This window comes from Melanerpes formicivorus, unplaced genomic scaffold (assembly GCF_026170545.1).
Source record: "Melanerpes formicivorus ecotype bairdi unplaced genomic scaffold, bMelFor1.0.p_v2 SCAF_28, whole genome shotgun sequence".
In the NCBI taxonomy this organism is placed as follows: Eukaryota; Metazoa; Chordata; class Aves; order Piciformes; family Picidae; genus Melanerpes; species Melanerpes formicivorus.
The window spans coordinates 405,957-427,028 of record NW_027142380.1 but is presented as its reverse complement, the minus strand read 5'-3'; the positions used below and the strand labels follow the sequence as shown (position 1 = coordinate 427,028).

The window sequence follows — 21,072 nt, the reverse complement described above, 5'->3', positions numbered from 1 at the left end:
TCAGTCTAGACTCTGTCTTCTCACATCCACCCAGCAACCTGGAACTAGCTTATCTCCTAGGAAAATGGAATTTCTGTCATCAGCAATTCTCATCTGCCCCAAACTACTACATAACTGCATATTGCTTCCTTTCCTATACCGAGTAGCTAGCACGTACTCACCCATCTGGCATTCCCCGAGTAAAATAACAGCACGATTCTCTCAAGAGTGCTCGCTCCCTTTACACCAAGTCTTGTCTCTGGGATTCTCCAGAGAGAATCACATCCTCAGTGGTGACATAAGCCTTTTCCACCCTTCTCCATTAAAAGCCATGTAGGATCCAGCAGTGTGGTTTGAGAGAGACAAGGCAAACATGCAAGACAAATAGAGACATCTTGCCAACTCCAGAGCAGTCTGATGGATCAAGACATGAGATTCATCCAAGGCACAACTTGTTGCCTTCATTCAGATTGTACAAAGAGTAGATGAAGCCTGGAAACAAAATTGATCCATCTGGATATAAGCTGATAGCAGTAATTAGAGCTGGTAAGAACTGTTGCAACTGCTGGCATCTCTCTCCCCTTGGCTCTTTGCTGCCCAGCAGCCTAATTCAATTCACCACTGTTTTAAATAATGGAGCTTCAGTTCTTAGCAATAGCTTGTCCTGTCTGAAATATCACTTTCCAACCCTGTGGCAAACCTGGAAACTGTTTAGAAATAGGCAATGAAAATGTGAGACAGATTCCTACACACAAAGGCATGAAGGAAAGGCTTACACATCTCAAGGTGAAGACATCACAGAAGACTATGACAGAGCTACACAGACTAGCTAATAGCATAGGAAAAGCTGGTAATGTAACGTACCCATGGGAAAACCAAAAGCAAAAGTCTTTACTTCTACCACAAGCATTTAGCTGCAGGCAAACATAAAATTATATTCCTGTTCTCCAAAACCATGAGTTAGACACATGGATAATAACTCAGAAACAAGCTACAGAGGTTGGAAAAAGTTAGGAAGGGTCATTAATTTGGGTACTGTATATGGGACTGTATGAATAAAAACTCTGCAAAGAAAATTCCACCTTTAGCTTGGTTGTTCTGTTATCACCTACAAGATTTCTTGGGTCTGTCCCAGAAGATTTGCGTTTGGGAGAATAGATGCCGGTTTCCTAGTCACTAGCATGTCTTAAGACTTCCAACCAACTAAGCATGGAGGTATAGCACAGGTTGTGGAAGGATGGTGGGTCCAGAAGTTCAATGAAATGAAATCTGCAGCTAAAGCATCTGGAAATTCATACATGTTCTGATCTGTGGACTGACTGAAATGTAATTGAAGCTGAGCCCTCAGTGAAGCAAAGATGCTACAGACTCGTGGGAGTTGAATAAAGCTTTTTAGGTGATCCTCCCAGCTAGATTTCTCCCTCATTCAACTGTTCTCTACTCTCCATCACACTATATAGTTACATTTCAGCTCTGAGAACTGCTGCTTGTCACAGCTCTCAAGAAGTTCCAGATTTCATCAATCAGACTCTGTGTGATGAAGCCTAGAATTTATTCTGCTTCCAGATCCTCTGGTATCTTAAGAGACAGAAGACCTCCTTGCTTTTTCTCATTCTTCATGGGGTTATTTCAGCTACAGCAGGACACAATTCAAGTGAAGAACTACAGTGCCTATAAAAATGCTGCTTATGAGCATAAAACTTTAGCCTTCATCCTAGTTTTAGGCAGAACTGAATCTGCCTCTTGCAAGTGCTGTCCTGCCCGAAAATGAGATCAAGTTCAAGGATCCCCAAACTGTACCATTTCCAGAAGGGGCAAAGACCAAACCACAAAACCAACCCAAACAATGCTGGGAAAATTTTGAAACATTAACATTTGTAAAAGAAAGAGGGAATGAGGGAATGGGTGAGGCAAACCTACTGACTGGAAGAGTGAAACAAAAAAACAGCCCAGGTCACGTATTGGCTTTCTTGTCCCATTTGACATGCACCATAACACAAGGGGAATGGAGAAGTTCAAGTTGGAACAAACTTCCTCTGGAACATCTCCCTCCTTCAGGGAGCTGCCACCTGCTCAGCCCCTAGAGCGATGCTGCCACTCAGAGTTGGCATGCTGAGACCTGGCATGCTCCTTGCACACATGGAGGTAGTGGTGCACATGAGAAGTGAAGTACTGAGCATGCTCTTTCCAGCAGTAGCCTGCAGAGTAGGGACATCCAGGATGGGATCATCACAAGGTTCTTGGTGCTTTTGTCTCCTTAGCCCACAGAGCCAGCAGTCACTGGCAGACCAAGGATGTGCTCCAGCTACTTCCAGGCAGGAAGTTTTTTTATTCATGGCAGGAAGGCCAAGCAGGAGCCCTAGGGCCTTTGGTTTGTGTAAGCTCCTGGGAATTACTGGGGGACTATGTAAGGGGTGATCTGACCATGCATTTGTGGTCTTCTGACTGATTCAGTAGAGTAGGCAGCACAAGCGCTTTTAAGGAAAGGCTCTGACTTACCAACTGACTTGAGCTGTGTTTACTGAGGAACAGGCTCCATTGCCCTCTCCTCACTGACATCTCTCAGGCAGGCTTCATGTCTGTTTGAAGCCTCCTTAGTCCTTGAAGAACTGCTCATTTAGGTCAGTCGGCTTACTAGTTTTCATCAACAGCCTGGGACATTGGCATCAAGCTGTCCATTAGCATTGTGTCCAGAGGGTATTAGGACAGCATGGACATGAAGTGACTTACAGAAGATTTCTCATGAAAAGGATGTTTCTGAATACTTCAATTCCTATTTCCAAAACACTTTTTCTCAAGTGGCAAATCTCTCTGGAAAATAGTGTTTATTCTAATGTTGTGTAAGTATGTCATGACGCTGCTCTCTAGCAAGAGCAGAGGTCAAGGATACTGCTATAATTAGGAAGGTGCAGCTACTGTTACATTATTAGTGATCAAAAACATATCAAGGTCTTCAAAACACCTTCAGTAATTTAGGACCAGAATTCATGAGGAAGCCATTATCTCCTTATGACTATGTAAGGAAGATAACATTGAAGAGATATTTAGAGGAGATTCATTTCTAGCAGGATGCAACAGTTCTATACTTGTCATCCTGGGAATTCCTTCTCTGACTAACATAAGAGCATGCATGCAGAGGACATCTGCCTAACTCATGTCGTGCACACACTGCAGGAGTAAACCAGAGGTGTTCGAAAAGCTTGGCTGATGTGGTTAGTTGGATTTGCAATTTCTTTTGGGGGGAGTGCCAGGAGGTCCCAAGTCCTTATACTTTTTCAGTACTGTATCCACTAACAGCTGAAATTCAGCTCATCTGGTACCTTTCAATGCATATAAGCCACCAAACCCTTCTTTATTTCACTTCCTGCTGACCACTGTAGAACCTAGAAGGCCATGCATGGGTCTCTGCATACATAGGCTTGTTTGTGAGTACATACATGGGTGAGTGTGTGTGCGCACACACATCTGTGTGAGGGAATCAATGACCCAGAAATACAGTTGCTTTGAAGCCAAGGGTACTAGAACTGGATACTGCTAGCCACAGCTGATGAGACCACTCTCATCACTGCTGTTCTCAGTTAAAAGCCCACATGAGATAAAAAGAAAAGCAATTGCCATTTGACAGACCTGACTGCATGGTATACAAGCTTCTTCCTATGTTGAATACTGGGTCCAGAGAGGCAGAAAAGATGAATCAGAAGCTAATTCTAACTTCAAGAGGCCTTTGCAACAAAAGGCTGATTTGAGAGTACCAACTGCCTCAAGGTCCTTTCCTGCTAGCAAAGCATCTTTAATAAAACTGGTCCACCACCAGGATATGCTTGCACTTGGGGAAACTGCTATCAGCTGGCCAGACAGATGAAAAAGCACTGAGTGAAACTTAAGTGAACTCATTTTCTCTGCCAATGGACACTTTCAGCCAGGTCAGAGCAGGCTGAAAAGACATAAGAATTTTTGGTGCTGTTGTCCTTCTCTGTCAATCCAACAGATGCATACAGCATAGTTAAAGAGAGGGAACCTTTATGTGATTTGGCCTTTCTGAAAGTGTCTGCATAAGAAAATGTCCCACCAAGTGCAGCCTTGATCTAACCTTTCCATATATGACTGTGATCTATAGGCATTGACATGAGCACAGCTTTTGTCAGGGAGGGAGCTGTCATTTTGGAGGAAGAACCCACTGGAATGAGTATATTTATATCTCAAACACTTTGCAAAGCTGTTACATACGGTACAGCCTATTCTCTTCCACTGCATATGTATAAATAGTCTCCTCATCTCGAGGTCAGTTGGGCTGGTGTCTGAGTACCTGCCCCAAACTTGGAAACTCACCCAGTTTGTCTGCTTGTGCCTATCAACTACTTTAGCTTCTCTGTTACATGTTTTAAATCTTGACATTGCAGATACACCAAGGAGACTCCAAGACTCTTAAAACCTATCAGCAGGTGCTTGCCTGAAAATCCCACCTGTAAAACTGCATGTGCCAGATACTGTGAAAACATCCTGGGTTGAGTCTGCCACAAAAAACCCAGGTAGGGTGACAACAGTCAGAGCACTGACTGGCTTCTGCTCCTACTTCAGCCAGTAAATTTGTGGCCAAGAGCATATTACAGGAAGTGGGAATGCAGAATTCTTCCCTGGCCTTCCCAGTTTAGGGCCAGGGCTTGGTTCCAGCTTTCCAGTGTCTGTGTGTATACTTGGCACATTACAGCCTAGGTCCTTCTGGTACCAACTGACAGAAAACACTGAAGTGTCACCTTTGACTTTCTAGCCTAGTTTGTTTATGGTTGCCAACACATAATCATTTTATTTAGTGCACACTTTACTAGCTCCTAAAAAACAGTATCCCTGTTGAGGTAGAATCTATAGTAGAGAGGGATTCCAGAGTCAAACACACTCAGAAGACCTTTATTTTATCAGGTGAGAAAATGCCTCCTGGCTGGTGAACATCCCACTCACTCCAGCCTTTTGCTGAGAGTGGGGAAAGCTGTACCAAGAAGTTAGGTCTAAGTGTGATGCTAGTTTAGAAATAGAGGAACCTCTCCTGGGTCCTACAGTGTTTATTCTCCCTCTAAACCCTGCATAATATTTATCTGCTCTCCAATGTTTTGTGCAGCCTGGCTTTAAACGCCTCAAGCATTGAAACTCCTTGTGTTTAGATAGGCTAACAAGCTAGCAATTAGGAAACCCTTTGCAAAACCCAGCTTACGTAGTGCTTTTGCCTCATTTTTTATCATCTTGCTTCTCTTGTTCAAATTGTTTATGCCTTCAGTTTTGGGTTTTTTAAAATGCTTTCTTTTTTCTCCTCAGAGTGGGACTTGGTTTCCCATTGACTACTTAGCTTTGCAATTGGGAAACTTAGCAGAAAACTCACCCAGTACTATTTTTACAGTTATCAGTAAAACTCCTAATGCTTATTTCTAGTAATGCTTTTGAAAAGTGCAAGAAATTATCTTTCCAAACTTCTGGCCAAGTCTCCTGGCCAGGTTTATTTATACATGATCCCAAAATCCTGAAATCATAATAGTTCCAGGAAAAGAGAAAAAGGGAAAAGCAAAGCACTTTATGGCATCTTCAGTTGGTGAAGTCCACATCCATTTCTGCTCAACGTCCAAAGCCAATCTGAGCTCCCTGACCACCGCAATTCTCCAATTATTAGACTTGTTTATGTGATTTCTAAAAATAGAGAGGAACTATAATTTTTGTTACATTAAAATAAGAGTCTTTTCTTAAAGACTGGGATGTTAAAGAAAGAAGCTATTGGGGGAAAAGGCAGGAAAAAAAGTTAAGAACCTTTCCTTCAGCCAGCTTCTCAAACATTGCATTTCCTCTCCACATGAGTTGGAGAACAGTATTGGAAAACTGTTGTTTCTCATATGCTTTCAGCTTGTGGCTGGTTTCAGAGACAAGTATTCACAGCTGCATGAAACAACTGAGAATCTGCTATTTGCAGTTACTATTCTTTTTTTCTTGTTCTGCAAGAATCTGGAGTGCTTACACATGGCTCCTTTTGTCCTATCAGTCCCACTCCTGTCACCAGCCTGCTGGCCGTGTGTGGGACTTCCCACATCTCACTAACAAGACTTACCCCCAGATACAAAGCTGTCAGGCAACTGCATCCCTGTCATTCACTCTTGCAGAAGAGTCCTGAAGAGTTTGTAGTGATAGCCAAATCACCCTTTTTTCCTGAGTGCAGTCAGCTACAAGGACACTATTAGCATATCAGTCTATAGCACTAAGATCCATTGGTACCAAAATTGCTTTGTTTTTCCATCTCTGTTTGTGGAACACACCAGGCTATACTTGTAATTATATTTGCTTGAAATCTAAGCAGTTTCTTGGAGATTTTTTAAGAGCTTTAAAATCATAACTAATCTTTATCATTCCTGAAGCTGATAAATGTTGGAACATCTTTTGTCAAGATGTGAGAGCTGTGCTTCATCAGCTAGTTCAAGATTATACATTTCCATGGTGAAAGTGAGAAACTGAGTGCAGAGCAGAAGCCATAAGATACTTACAAACAGCTCCACTTTTCTCTATGCCCTCTTCCAGTAGGGCTCAGTGAAAAATACCATCTTATCTTTCCTGGACTTGGGTCTCTCTCAACAAATTATACCTATCAACCCTAGGAAATACAATTTACTCCTATTTCAGAAACCTGCTCATTTCCTGATAACTCTTCACTTGCCAGTAATGTCCCCTGCTGTCTATTATATATATACAGGTGAGAGGTTTGGCCATCAGACACCAGCTGTCACATTCTGACCCCTTGCTCTCGCAGAACAGGCTCTTGTCTTTGTACCAACAGAAGCCAAGGCACTAAACAGCGCTCACAAGAGTATCCAAATTTGGCCCTGAATAAGTGCCAGACACCCAAGACCTGAATGTGAATGGACTAACCTCCAAAAAAAAAGCTCATGTGTTAAACTCAGCTATGCTTCCCACCATAAACATGAACTCATAGGTCCTCCAGCAGCTCAGATCAGGTATCCATGTATTGGTAATGGGTGTCACTAAGATGAATTACCTTGCTTCTTAAGCACATACCTTCCATTAATAAATTACACCACACTAGGAACAGAATTAACATCCCAGCAGTGCATACCTACAGACAGGAGGAGTGAAGTTCCAATACTAACATGGGGCAAAATTCCCATGCCTTGTTTGCCCTACAGATCACTTTTCTGCGTAACACCAGCCTTCAAGCTCTTCATACTATTTCCACCCACTCAGGAGTCCTGGAAGCTGTCTGATAAGAGCACAAAACTGGACCAAGTGAAACAGACTGACTTACTCCAGCATACAAGAGGTTCTTCTTTTCACCTGGGTAATTCATCCTGCTTTCCGCCTAAAGTACCTCCAGGATACGAGCGCACAAATGATAGAGAAGAAAGGTATCTGTCATGAATTCTGCAAGCACAGCATTTACCAGGTGGGATGTGAGCAATCACCAGACAATACTAGAGACCTTTATTTGTCTCCTGGAGAATTACCTTCCAAGTGCCAGCAGAAGGGCACATAGTTTATCTAAGTTTGCCAGGTCAGTTTTTAGCACAAGTTGCTCCCACATGCCGCTGCCTCTCCTGTTCAATGTGTCTTCTTTTCCCAGCATGCAACAGCCTTGAGAGGAAAGTTACTGTGCCCAGGAAGAGCCTGGCACTGCACTAATGTACACTGACAGTGTGTTTTCTTCCCTGGAGCCCGGCCACATGCAAATCCCCTTTCTGAGTCACTCTCAGTGCGAAAACCAACACCGGCATTCTGCTCTGTTGAAATGGTAAGGCTGAGAGAGCAAACATAAAAGGAGCTGCCTATCAGAAGGGGTCAGGGATGAGCTGGTGTCTGGAATCATTGGAGGCAAGAGGAAGGAATTCCTATAAATATAGTGTAACACCAATAAGAGGGAAGAGGGGGAAAAAATGTAGCAAAGGATGCTGGAAGAATACAGCTGGGCAGAGCAGGTGATACACACTTCAATCAGTGACCTATAACACAGGTCAAGCCCCACGAGCCAGACTCTTACTATCTACTGCTTTTATTATTTTTATTGCATACATTTGGGGCCAGATTTGCCCTGCTCTGTCCAAATGTGGCAGATGCCACCCTGGCAAGTACCAGGGTTGAAATGGGGACCAGCAGAGCAATAAAAGCAGGATTCTCTGCAGCTTGAGGTGGAAAGCCAGGCCAGCCATCTGGGAGCTATAACAGACCAATATCCTCTGCAGATCGGACACAGATGTGGACATGTAACCACAGGCCAGCGTGTTACACAAACACAGCATGTGGACAAACCCTGCCTCAAACGCTTACAGTCTGCGCCGGCAACAAAGGCAGAGAAAGAACAGGACAAGCAAAGGATTGCTAGCTAAGGGGAGAAATGGGTCTCTAGTTTTCTTGTGATTGAGACCAGAGTGTAGAAGTTAATCTAGACCACTCAATTACTAGACTGGAACCATTCACAAAACTGTGCTTCTTCTAACAGAGTCTTTGTATATGTGAGATTCAGAAATTAAGAGGAAGCTGAGGTGATGTGTGGTGGGTTGAAGGTCTCAGTAAAGTCATTCCCCCTGGGCTGCTTGGCCAGAGTCTTTGAAGTTATTGGTTACTTTACACTGAAATGAAACAGGAGGAGGGGAATAAGTCAAAGGGTTGCTTGGCTAAACACAACCTGTCTTCTGCCTTGGGAAAAAAATGAACAAATGTCATCAGGGCTCCATTGAAGCACTCCAATGACTAAGTCAGAAACCTTTAGACACAACCTCTAATGCATGTCTCTGAAGGCAGAAACATGGCAGCACATACAAGTCATAGGTCACTGTGTGAAGCCACATTGCTTTGAGACAGATACTAACAGGAGCATCTCAGGTGTGTTTGGGACCATTTATAGAAACACCACCTGGCAGTTCCTTCCCAATCTTTCCTCAGAGCAAAGGCATATAAAGCAAATATATAATCATGTAACTGATTACTCTTACTGTATACTTGAAAGCAATCCTATGCTCCAGGCTGATCCAAGCTCGGTGGAAGAGCAGAGTTCTGTTTTCAAGGCCCTCTCTGACCAGGTAATAATTAGATGCTACAAATAGAGGGTCCTGGGCTATGTCTATAAACTATTTCTCTCAGCCCCTCCCCTTCAATGTTTAAAACCCCCTCAAATTGCTTCTAGTAGCTGCAGTTGCTGTTCTTTCTCTAGAGATGCCTTGTTTCCTTCTTATCCTACTACAACTTCCAAGCCTCCACTTCTACTTCTCACCATCATATGACCCAGTGTTGGATGTCAGCATTGGCACAGTAACATTTTTCTAAGAGGATGGATAGAAATACTTGACACCATGGAAGCATCAAGACATGCTATAGCAGGAAACAGGAATAAGAGCTGCCAAAGGAATCATCATGACCTCCTAAAGCGTTGTAACATCTAGTAGTTGCTTGATAAACAGGTAGTCTTTGAGGTGCTTGAAAACATTGCTGTACTAAATGAAGAAATGGTAGATACATGTGTTTTTCCCTTTCAGATACTTTTAAACACACTCTCACTTTTAAATACACTCTGAAAATGTGAATTTGAACAGATGCAGCCACCTGAAGTTATTGAGTTAGAGACAGAGGAAAAACTGTAAGCATATTATAGTGTTGCAAGGAGAAAGGGCAGGACTAACCTATTTCCATAACTGCACACTGTTGTGTGCTATACATCAAACAATAGCTAATCCATACACTGAGCTACATACACTTTCATACACAATAGACCAGGATGCCCACAATATTAAGTATAACTTGGTGGTTTTCAAACACATAGTCCAGTCCACACAGTTCTGAGAAGCAGAGTCAATGCAGAAACATCACCAAGGTAGAAACATCACTATAGTCAGGTCTGTGTTTTGGCGAAGTCCAAACCATGGGCTGGGGCACAGCTATAGCTAAGATGAATCAGTGCAAATAGGACTTTTTCACCACTTGAGGGTCTAACACTAGGTGCCTGTGTGTTCACGTAAAGCAATCTGAAAAGACATATTACAGTTCCTAGGGAAAAACCACATACTTGTTTAGAGACATAAGAATCACCTCCTCATGTTAACAGTAGTACCAGGCGCTGCAGTGATATCACTACCCTTGAACTTATCCTTGAGTGAGTCATCTCCAAGATTGTTGATGCTGACAGGTTAAAATCACTGCCCATGGATTACATTCAAAAATAGCTTTAAAATATTTTCTAATTATTTTTGCTTCCACTCCACCAAACATTGTTAATCAAGAGCTATTTCCAAAGCACACTATATTATAGCAGTGCCATACTCTGCAGGAGGTGCATCAATTGGTTTGGACTCTCTCCAGCTCAACCTGCCAGATGATCAAACTGTTCTCATTCTTGGAATAAGGTGCTCTTTATGGGCAGGGAATTTGTATTATCTCTTTATTTACACAAAAGCCAAAACAGATCCCCAGTGCACAGCTGTGGGGAAATCAAGCTGCCTAGCTTAACTTTGCATTTTGATGTCCATTTGCTACCAGTGATATAGGTGAGACTTTTGTTCATTCTTTACCAGGTTGTTATCATTTCATGTTGCACATAAAGACCTAGCCTGTACTCTGTCCATGTGGGCATGAAGACATGCAACATTCAGCCCCTTCATGTGAATAAATTGGAAGCAATTTTGCAGCTCAAGGGTCCTAGGATCCAGCTCTGCAAGTCTTGCATGGATTGTTTGGCTTGGCTAGCACTGTGTGAAACACAGCAGTTCCCGTTTGCAGAGATTTTACACTTCTGGTTTTCCTCTACTTTGCACTCCTAAGTTTTACTTCCAAATCTCAGTACAAAGGAAAACGTGAATGCAACACAGAACAAACTTCAGTGCTTCAAACACAGAGTTACCTGAAAGTACTCCAGCAAGTGCAGAAATCAGAACAGGTTCTAAATAAAATGCAATTCAAATTTGTCTAAAAAGTGACTCTTGGCTCTTTGAGAGGTTTCTAACCATCAGAATCCTTTTCACAACCTCCTTAACTCAGAGCTGGTGAAACAATTGGAGTTATGCATATTTCATTGTTTTGTAGTTTCATCCTAAAACAATGCTAAGAAAATTTTTGAAACAGCAAACAAACAAAAAACAACATCCAATCCCCCCAGCAATACCAAAACAACACAAATCAAGCAAAAAACAACCCCCAAAACTTCAGCATACATTGCTAGTTTACCTTAGAATGTTTATCAGTGTGAAGAGGCTGTATATAAATAAACAGAACAAAAGTAGTCAATTAAATAATTATAGTAAAAATGGCACAAGGTTTACTCCACAATGCTCTAAAATTGACTCAGTTTTCAAATAGTTTATTTTTCTAAGACTCCAAATTGCCTTTTGCAGAAATAGAATTATTCTATTCTATTCTATTCTATTCTATTCTATTCTATTCTATTCTATTCTATTCTATTCTATTCTATTCTATTCTATTCTATTCTATTCTATTCTATTCTATTCTAACATCAAAACACTTGAATGTGTCCAGAGAAGGGCAACAAGGCTGGTGAGAGGGCTTGAACACAAGCCCTATGAGGAGAGGCTGAGGGAGCTGGGATTGTTTAGCCTGGAGAAGAGGAGGCTCAAGGGAGACCTTATTGCTCTCTACAACTACCTGAAGGGAGGTTGTAGCCAGGAGAGGGTTGGTCTCTTCTCCCAGACAACCAGCACCAGAACAAGAGGACACAGTCTCAAGCTGCACCAGGGGAGGTTTAGACTCAAGGTGAGGAGAAAGTTCTTCACTGAGCGAGTCATTCGTCATTGGAATGTGCTGCCCAGGGAGGTGGTTGAGTTGTCATCCCTGGAGGTGTTCAAAGGGAGATCGGACATGGCACTTGGTGCCATGGTCTAGTTACGGGGTCTGTGTTGATAGGTTGGACTCGATGATCCTCGAGGTCCTTTCCAACCTAAGTTACACTGTGATTTAGTCTTTCCTCAGAAGCTTTTAGAATGTATAAGAAAAATTTCAAAACTCCTAAGTTTTATCAAAAAAAGAAAAAAGAAAAAAAAGTAGCAAAGCTTTTGTTAGTTGAATAAATCATCAAGCAGCAACTCTGATTCTAATTAGAATAGGTCCAAGGCATTAAGTGTATTCTGGATTCTTCCAGAGCTCATTTTTCTCTCTGTAGCCATGTGTATTTTCCTGATCATCACAGCAGGAGATCCGCAGTTCTCAAAAACAAATTCATATTTTGATCCTGAAGATCATGATATGTTCCAATCTGGAGTGTTTGTAAAGTTTTACAACTATTTTTATTGACATAAAGAGTGTTTTCACACTGCCTCTCCTCCCAGGCATGTTTAAACAAGCAGCAGTGTGCAGTGCCAGAACTCAACAGAAACATGTTCTATAGACAAGTAAACAAAATACCCGATGGCTTTAGCTACCCACACCATGAAGGGATTTTGAGCAAGTCACTTCAAATTATGTTTGGGTCTTTGGACACAAAGCAGAGTTGGTTTAGAGTTCTTTGGCTGTGTTTTGGGTTGTGGTTGTTGGGTTTTTCTCTTATTTTGATTTTTAAGCCATTGGCTGGCCCATGCTCACCAAAGATGTGCCTATTCATTCCGTTCCAGCTTAAAGACTCAAACTGGACTTGGTTTCAGTAAGAACTGTGTGGTATGTAATGTGGTTGTAATTTAGCCTGAAAACATAGTCATCTGTGCCAGACCAGCCAGCCATCTGAACAGCCAGTCAAAGCAGACCGGTTTTGTAGGCCTTAAATAATCACATCACTGGTCAGAGAGCTGTATTGCAGCAGCAGAACTGTCAATCACGGTCCTATGGATGGTGATCAGTCCATTCACACCATAGTCAGTTTAAAGTATAAACAAACCTGAGAAAGAAAAGCAGCAGCTTTCCCTGAGAGCCAAGGTTAGTCTTTGCCATAAATCTGTTGGCAGTGGCACAGAGTGACACACCACCTCCTCTCATGTGGAGATGGGGCCAGCCCACAGGAAGCGTCTGCCTCCGCAGCAGGACTGGGCAGCTGGCTCTCACTGCCGTGTTTACCCATCCCTGGGACACTCCAGCAGTAAATTTCCTGCGGTGTGACAGTGCAGGCAGGAGGGAGCAAGCAACCTACATGTGGCTGTAGCAGAGATCGCAGCTTTGTCAGCAAGAGCTGAAAATACCAGCTGGTTGGCATCCCTTCCCTGCCCTTTCCTCCACAAGCACCTCTACCAGGTCATATATCAGCACAAGGGGCTCCACCGTACCTATCTACAAACTCTTCCTGAAGACTAAGCACATCGTGACTTGGGATCAGACCTTTCCCCCATCACTGGGCATTTATTCTTGCTTTTCATTGATGTTAGATCCATTCTTTCAAAATTTCTGTTCTCAAAAAGGGATTTTGAATCTCAAAATGATTCTGTCAGAATCCACTATCTGCATCACCAGCACCCCAGAGGGCATGAAGTACTAACAGGTCACAGTGCCTTATCTGCAAGGAATATGACTATAGCCTACTCAGAAACAGCCTGCAAGCTTCCTCTCACAGTTCAGTTAAAAAACACACCAAACAACAGTGCAAGATCTTGCAGGAGACTTAATTTCACTATCATCAGCCCAGCTGATGAACTAGTTCTGCCCTGCCACAACCATGATTCTGACCTCCCCAAAGCTGAAGATCTTGGCTGCTACTGAATCTTCTCTAGAACAGAGATTGCAATCTTAGCTCTGTGCTGGCAAGTAAGGAGGTGAAACTACAACCTGTATCTAATGCTCCAGCACAACTACTGGCAACACTGCAATAGTCTGCTGTGAACATCCTCCTGATGCTGCTATCAATTTTTTGCCAGCAGGCACTACCTGTATTTCATGTTGAAGAAAACAAGCCTGCTCGAAACCTGGAGGACCTTTCCTTCCTCTCCATCCCTTTCATTCTTTTCTCTGTGCTCACATCTCCCTCCTGCAGGAATAATTACTATTTTGACATCAACTTGCATCAAAAGCCAGGAGACATCTGCCAATATTTTTTCAGTGACAGACAGCACATCCTTGTCATCTGGTCCCTATTTTGTGAAACACAGCTCTCTTTATTTGAAGCAGACCACCACAAGTTCAGCATTTAGAGCCTAAGCGTCACATTAGATGAGAACATTAGGATCTTCTGCTGTGTAAGATTTTGGCATCTCCTCACTTATGGTTAAGAACTGTTGACATCATAAAATATAACCTAGAGCTGAAGTTCAAGATGTTTATTATGCTGAGGAGGAGAATTGCATAGTGTGGGAAGAGAATTGCATGGTCTCCAACACAAATAATTGTGATCATCATTTTGAGGCATGGCCACACTGTGTTCCATATTTGCAGTTTGAGCTTGGTTAGGTTTTGTTACATGACAGCATGTCCAACAAAAACCACTGTGCTGTGCACTGCAGCAATGTTGGGAGGACTCACATGAAATAGACTAGATTCAGAGCCCTGTTGCAAGCTCTTCAATGTCACTGGAGCTAACATGACAGAGGAAAAGGTGATTCAGCATCATGAGAGAGCATTTGAGGAGCTGGGCAATCATTGAAGGAGGACAGAGATGACTGGGAAATAGAAAGTCATTGAAGGACAGTATTTCAGTGGTCTTTCCCTGCATGCCCTCGAGCTTTGTTGGTGCTTTTCAGGCAGCACCAAAACATACTGAAATTATTTCAGAAGATAGTACTCCTTATAATGGCTTCTTTATAGCCAAAACCAATTACACATTTACCTCCATCCTAAGGGGTTTGCACTGCACTGGGACTTTTTAGATGACCTGGCATATTATTGTGAAGCTATTCTAGGGCATACAGTATTCTACAGACTAGCAGTTGCTGCACACAAGTTTAGTACTTTAGGGTTGCTCTTAAGTACTTGGTTTAAAAAAACATATAAGAAAACAGGTGGGTTATATTTTTGAAGGGATAAAAAAGTATTATTAGAGCTTGGAAGTGCAAAATCAACCATATTAAGAGTGGTTTGAACACAAGCACCAGGTATTTACTTTAAGGACCCGAACTTATTTCAGCGTGGCACTTCTATTCCCACCAACAGATAGGAAAACAAGGTTTTTGGAGCCTAACTTCTACATGTCTCTAAATGCAAGCAATACACTGACATAAAACACCTCAGATTTGGCAAATAGTCCCATTTAAGCCCCTCTCCTTAATCTACAAACTCTTGCTGCCCTCTGCCTAGAAGTACAAAACTTACTCAGGTTTGATGGTGCCACTCAGAGTAGCAGCATTACAAGGTTTGAAATTTGAACACCTTGCAAAGACTTCTGTTAGTGTGTCTCCCTTCCACCCCAAAAATGAGCACAGCTGGGCAAATAGCTACATTTTCAGTCCAGTGCAAAGCTGAAAAATGCAGGCAATGCTGCTTGCATTGGGTCAAAAGAGTTTACTTTCAAAAAGCCCTGAAATCTGCTTGATGACTCTTTGTTCTAGACTCAGACAAATTCATCACTGAATTTCAAAAGTGTCAAGATGCTTCTACATTTCTGTAATATTGTGTTCTGGAAACACTGAATCAGAACATTTAGATATTAAGTAAAGGCTCTTTTTGGCAGAAACAGTATGTAAACAGCAACGTGAAAACTTCAGACGTGGAAGGAAGGATCAAAAAGAGACTTTCTGATTCCCTGGAAGACTTCCCCACTCCAACCCAAAAGCTCAGCATTTAAGCATATTCATATGCACAAGTTACACCTTCGCAAGTCTGAACCCTAAAAGACTCGTAGAGTCAGGTTCTATGTAAATCCTCTCTGTAGATTAATTGTCCTTGACATCCAAGCATCTCACGATACAGGCATTCCCAGATAATTATTGCATCCATGGTGTCATTTGAGATGCCTGTGAAGAAATAAATCCCATCCTGATGAATGACAAAGCAGTACAGCTTTTCCTTGTGGGTTTCAGGCAAATAAAAGTTGAAACCAAACATTTTTCACACACCAACCATTCAAAAGTATCTGTTCACACTGTGAAAGTGGTGCCTTCCTGTAAGCAACAAACACCCACAGGTTCTTGCCATCCATCATCTTTTCTCTTCAGTATTGTAGTTAAGACCAACTCAGCAACTTTATAACCTCTCAACTTTGCAGTTCTGTACAGTAGAAACCCTTGGGTCAAAAGTCCAGACAGACCATATGCACCATCTGCCACGTTCAGTTAACATAGCATTTTAAGTAGTGGTACATGCTGTATTATCCCTCTTGCTCACAAGTTCTGGTAACTGCAACTGCAAATTAAGCATGCAGCTACACCAAATCTGCATTACACTGCTCTCTGCACAAAAAGAACACGAAGTTAATGATATGGTGGAAATGGGTGAGTTGTGGAGCCTACTGAGAGTCCTCCCACCTTCACCACCATCCACTTCCAGTTAAGTGATCTGAACATACCTCTAGGTTACATCTATAACCAAAGCTCATGATTCCTCTCCTCAATAAAATAAGAGACAGTGACTCCACTTGTGTCTGGAGACCTAAGAATTACTCTTATGTTGCAGCAGGTATTTTACTTATTTCACTCCCCAGGAAGTAAAGGCAGCATCAACCAAGCCACCTGCCTACATCTTCTAGTCCTGCAAAGAAGAGATTTCACAAAGGCACAAGAGCAGCAACACAGGAGCCTGACTGCTGCTTTTCAGAAGAAACAATCTCTTCAAAAAAAGCAACTCTAAACTTCTGCCACACCACCCTGCCGGCACACCAAACTTCAGCTTTCAAAGTTTCCCTCACCCTTAGCCATTCTGCCGAGGCTGCCAATAAGGGCAACAGTTAGCATCAGTTATGATGGGAGGATCTGCAGTGCTGACATATAACCCCATGGGAACTGGACTGTGCCCAACATTTCTGCTTCCACAGGCCATTAAACAGCTGTCAAAGAGCGCTGATCTATAATTCCTCCTATCCCACCCCATGCAAATTCTGAGTTCGTGACAGAATGTGAAAGGCTCTAGGTACCCGCAGTCAACCAGGCGTCCAGAATGAGGAACTGCCTAATCCACAGTGCTGCCTGTTCAATGGCCAAAAAGATCTTACAGACAAAGATAAACATACCTCTCCAATTTCCAGCCAGCTACAGCCCCAAGGACAGGCAGTCTTCTTCAGCTTTATGTACCGAGGAAAGAATTAGCTGTTCTTTGGCAAGTATGTCACAGATCCTGCTGCCTTCACCTACAGAAAAAGATTGGTCACCTTTGAATCTGGCACAACGCTCCCCTTTCAACTGGATGTTTTAACAACATTGCCTTCCTTGAATATCAGCCTGCTCTGGCAAATTCTTTCAGGCTGGATGGTACTGTATTTTTCATGTTGGTATTCATAAATTAAGAGGAAAAAGTAAATTGTAGTCATCTGGCAGTGATAAAACACCTTTTAGATCATGGGGTTTGGCACCTTCTCCCCTCCCCCCCAGAAGTTCAAGTAGACACTCTAGGACTGAAGGTACAGCATCCTAAATAATAAGGTATCTTCATCTTCCATGGATTCATTTTTCCATTTATTTGCTTTCACCTACCTGTCTTTCCTCTTCCCATTTCCACATTTTTTTCTTCCTCCCCTTCCTTCTGTTTGCACCCTCTACTACATGTACATGTAATAAATATTGAGGATCATGATGTCACCCAACACACAGATAAAGTAAGATCTGCTCTCAGACCACATGAAATTTTCACCCCAAAAAGTCACCTCATAACTACTCCCTTCAAAACACTAATTCTTCCCCATTACCTTCACTTTTCATCTCCCTGCCTCTGCTACACCTAGTGCACATTCCCCATGTGAGTGGATACAGCAGAGCTTGGGATAGAACTCCTCAGTGAGCTGGGAGGTGAAAGCCTCTTATGTGTTTTTTATTTATGTCCTGTAAAATACAGCATGTGAGGTTACATATGAGAGGCTCTGTAAACAAGGTGAGGGCCAGTTGCTTTATACAGCATGGAAAGTTTCTGTTTCTTGGAACAGACAGGTCAGCTTGGAAGGCAGTCAATCCTCAAGGTCTTTCTCCCTCTCTGGGATTCATCTGAAACACCAGCTAACCCAGAGGGTGCTGCCCAGGAGTTAGGAAAGCCAAACAAACAAACAGATCAGGGTAAGGCACAGCCTCAGCTGCAGCAACTTTTCAACTTCTCGACTGGCCAGGCACTCAGAGGTGGGGTCCTGTCGTCAGACCGCTGGTATTTCCTCAGCTGAGAGGGTCAGCAGTCTGGAGATTTCTGTTAATGAGATGCACAACTGGGACTGGCAAGCAGCAGTTGTCCCAGGGTTAACATATGCCTGTGTGCCTCTCCTGACAGACTTGGGAAACCAAGGAGAGAAAACCTGAGAACTGTTCCAGAATTAGATCAGATGGCCCCAAGCCAGCTTCCCATCACTGGGTGCCCAGAGGAACAGGCAGAGAGGCTCAGATAAGAGGTTTATGCTGATGAGCAGGTACAGCACCAGTGAGGCTGAAGAGTAAGGTTCATTTGCACCTCTGCTCCCCTTTCTGGCTCACCTCTTTCACCAGCTGAGCCTGCTCTGACTTTCCTTCTCACCAGCTCCCCATACCTAGCTCAGCTCCAAGCTGTCACTCAGAAGAGTGACACTTCTGAAAAAAGTCCAGATGCTTCAGCTATTTCTATTCTGCCTGGCATAAGGTGAATATCCAAGTCAGCTGGCTGTGCTCTGTCAGGTCTTCTAAAGCCAGCATCCTGCCTCTCAAAAACACCCACCTAATTTTGGAAACACCAGACTTAACTTCAGTGCTGCTGACGAGCAGCAGAAAAACACACTCAGCTTAATCCCAGCTGCAGAAAAGGTTCCAGAGAAAAGATTCCAGAGAAATGAAGATGCCTGAATAGGAAAAAAATACTAGCTCCTGCTCACTTACGAACATTTTATGTAGTTGTTAAGGGAGGAAGACAGAAGCCTTTTGCCAAACACATTGTCTTGACATAATTATTCCCCTCTCCTCCTCCCCCTGCCAAGCTAACCTCTCTCTGAATCAGGCCATAAGGAAGGAACAGAGCCAGACAGGACTTCTACACATCTTGGCTCAACATCCTGCAAGTGTAAGCTGTCAGGCAACACTGTAGCAGCAGAAATGTGTTACTGAATAGTATGAGAATATTAATAAGCAGGAGATGAACGCTAACATCTGTCACAGAGTCCTTCAGAACCACCAAAAGAATGAGAAAGGAAAAAAGAGACGAAAACAAACTAATCTGCCATTCAGGGCAGTACTCCCTTGTTCCAGAGGGAACAAAGTTACCCCAGGCAATAAGCTTCAGCGTCACAGCAGTCATTTGAAGTGACTCGTAAGGCTGAGACTTGCAAGATTGGTTTAACTCTGCTTCTGCTGACATCAAGACTGAATATAGATTCAGTGGAAATGGATATAAATCAACAAGAAGCACTTTTGAAAGGCTCACATTTATATTCCAGGCTCAAAAGCAATCAAAAAAATCTGAAACCCAGTTTATCTCATTTCCATGCCATAGGATTAGCTCTACCTTTGTCACGCCTTATCACCACTTCTCCAATTGCCCTTGGAGCTTTGCAATGCTGTGGGCTCTGAGCACACCCAAGCAGTCTGTCCCAGGATGTCACTGCCTTAAAATCCCATCAAAATCTCTCTTCCAGCAGCATAAACTCATTCCTTCTTGTCCAGTTTGCCACACAACACAGACAGTTTGTTCCCTCTCTTTTGGAGGGATTTCAGCAGGAAGGCTTTTTTAGTATCTGTAGGCTGTAACAGCTGCGATCAGTTATTGCTAAAGCAATTATGTGCAGCAGTGCTATGGTCTCACATTCATGCCCCCTAGAAAGCAATGAAATGCAAACAGAAATGAAATCAAACCTGCAAGTCAGACCCCAGCACCTTTGATGCTCATTGATAAGAAAGCTGCTGTGGGGTGCAATAGTAAGAAACAACTTTTGCAGGCCTTAAAATAACCATCAACATTGCCCCAGCTGACATACAGCCAGCAGAGGTTCTGCTGAGATTCTGAGACATCTCTCCTTCATAAGATACAGCTTGGAGTTGCCTCTTCTCTAATAAATCAGAAAAAAAAATCCATAACAAATTCTCAATATCACCCTTCACAGCACAGTCACCTCTCATTGTTCAGAGGTATGTCTGCCCTCAAGCCAAGACTACAAATGAAAAATGCAGGAGAAACAGAAGCTTCCCTGTGCAGGGCCTTTCAGAGCTCCATCTCATCAGGTTAACTATATTAGCAAGGTGTCTGCCTCCAGGGCTGGTTAGGTGTGTGCTCTCACCTTTCTCCAGAAGTATTGAGAGGACTGCAGAGGTAGATTTCAGTACACCTCTTCATCCCCAATGAGCTATTCTGTGGGACTTTGTGTTTTACAATTGCAATTGAAACCTGAAGGAGCCTGTATGGGATTTCCAGCTTGGCTGTGGAGCTTGTGAGGAAAAAGCACTGTGCATTTCTAATCTCTGCAACTCCAGCTTTAACTCTGAATCCACTGTGAACCCTAATTCAGATCTGAATAGTGATTCTTTGTGTTTTTCTAACTAGTATTATCACCTGTCTGCATGTCAAACAGATGTCACCTGACATTAAAAGTAGCTCCTTCTTTGTAGCTTCATTGAAGTAATTAGAAAAGGCTACCCTGTATTATCCATGGAGAAATCACCAAAAAAAGTCACACTTACCATGTGGTCTAAACATAGTGCTGGGGATGAAGGACTGCTTGCTCTTCACTGTGTTCTGTTAAAGCATCATTTTGGAGCCACTGAGAAAATCAGTTGCTGTCTCTGCACCTTCTCCTCTTGAGGATCATCTTCTCTGTATTGAAAACAAAGCCATTGCCTTCAGTTATTCATCTCTGCAGGAGGTGGAACCATGTTTGCCCAGTGATCTGTAAACCTACATTTTTGAGGAATTATCTGCTGGCACCAAAGTCAGGATCCATAAGTCATTCAACACCCTGCAACTAGGAAATTAGATTCTACTGACATCTCTGGGAATGTTCTTTCTGGCTTGAAGCTCTTCTTATTTAGGTATCATTGCAAATGTGTCTTGTAGCCAGTATTGTTTGGTGGCCAATACTATTGTTATAGCTCTATAAATCTTCAGACACTCTGC

The 21,072-nt window shown here is 42.8% G+C and overlaps 1 long non-coding RNA gene across 2 annotated transcripts in view; it reads right to left on the bottom strand.

Moving 5' to 3' along the window:
* Positions 1-20,769, bottom strand: part of LOC137449046 (uncharacterized) — a 59,238-nt gene extending 38,469 nt beyond the window's left edge. Inside the window, exons 1-2 of one of the 2 annotated variants that reach the window (XR_010989306.1) lie at positions 20,640-20,769; positions 17,036-17,152 (exon numbers count right to left, since the gene is read on the bottom strand). This is a non-coding gene — a long non-coding RNA (uncharacterized lncRNA). Of the gene's footprint in view, positions 1-17,035; positions 17,153-17,495; positions 17,781-20,639 lie in introns of those variants that run through there. The other variant, XR_010989307.1, reaches the window with a different exon arrangement.
* Between the last annotated feature and the right edge of the window lie 303 nt (positions 20,770-21,072).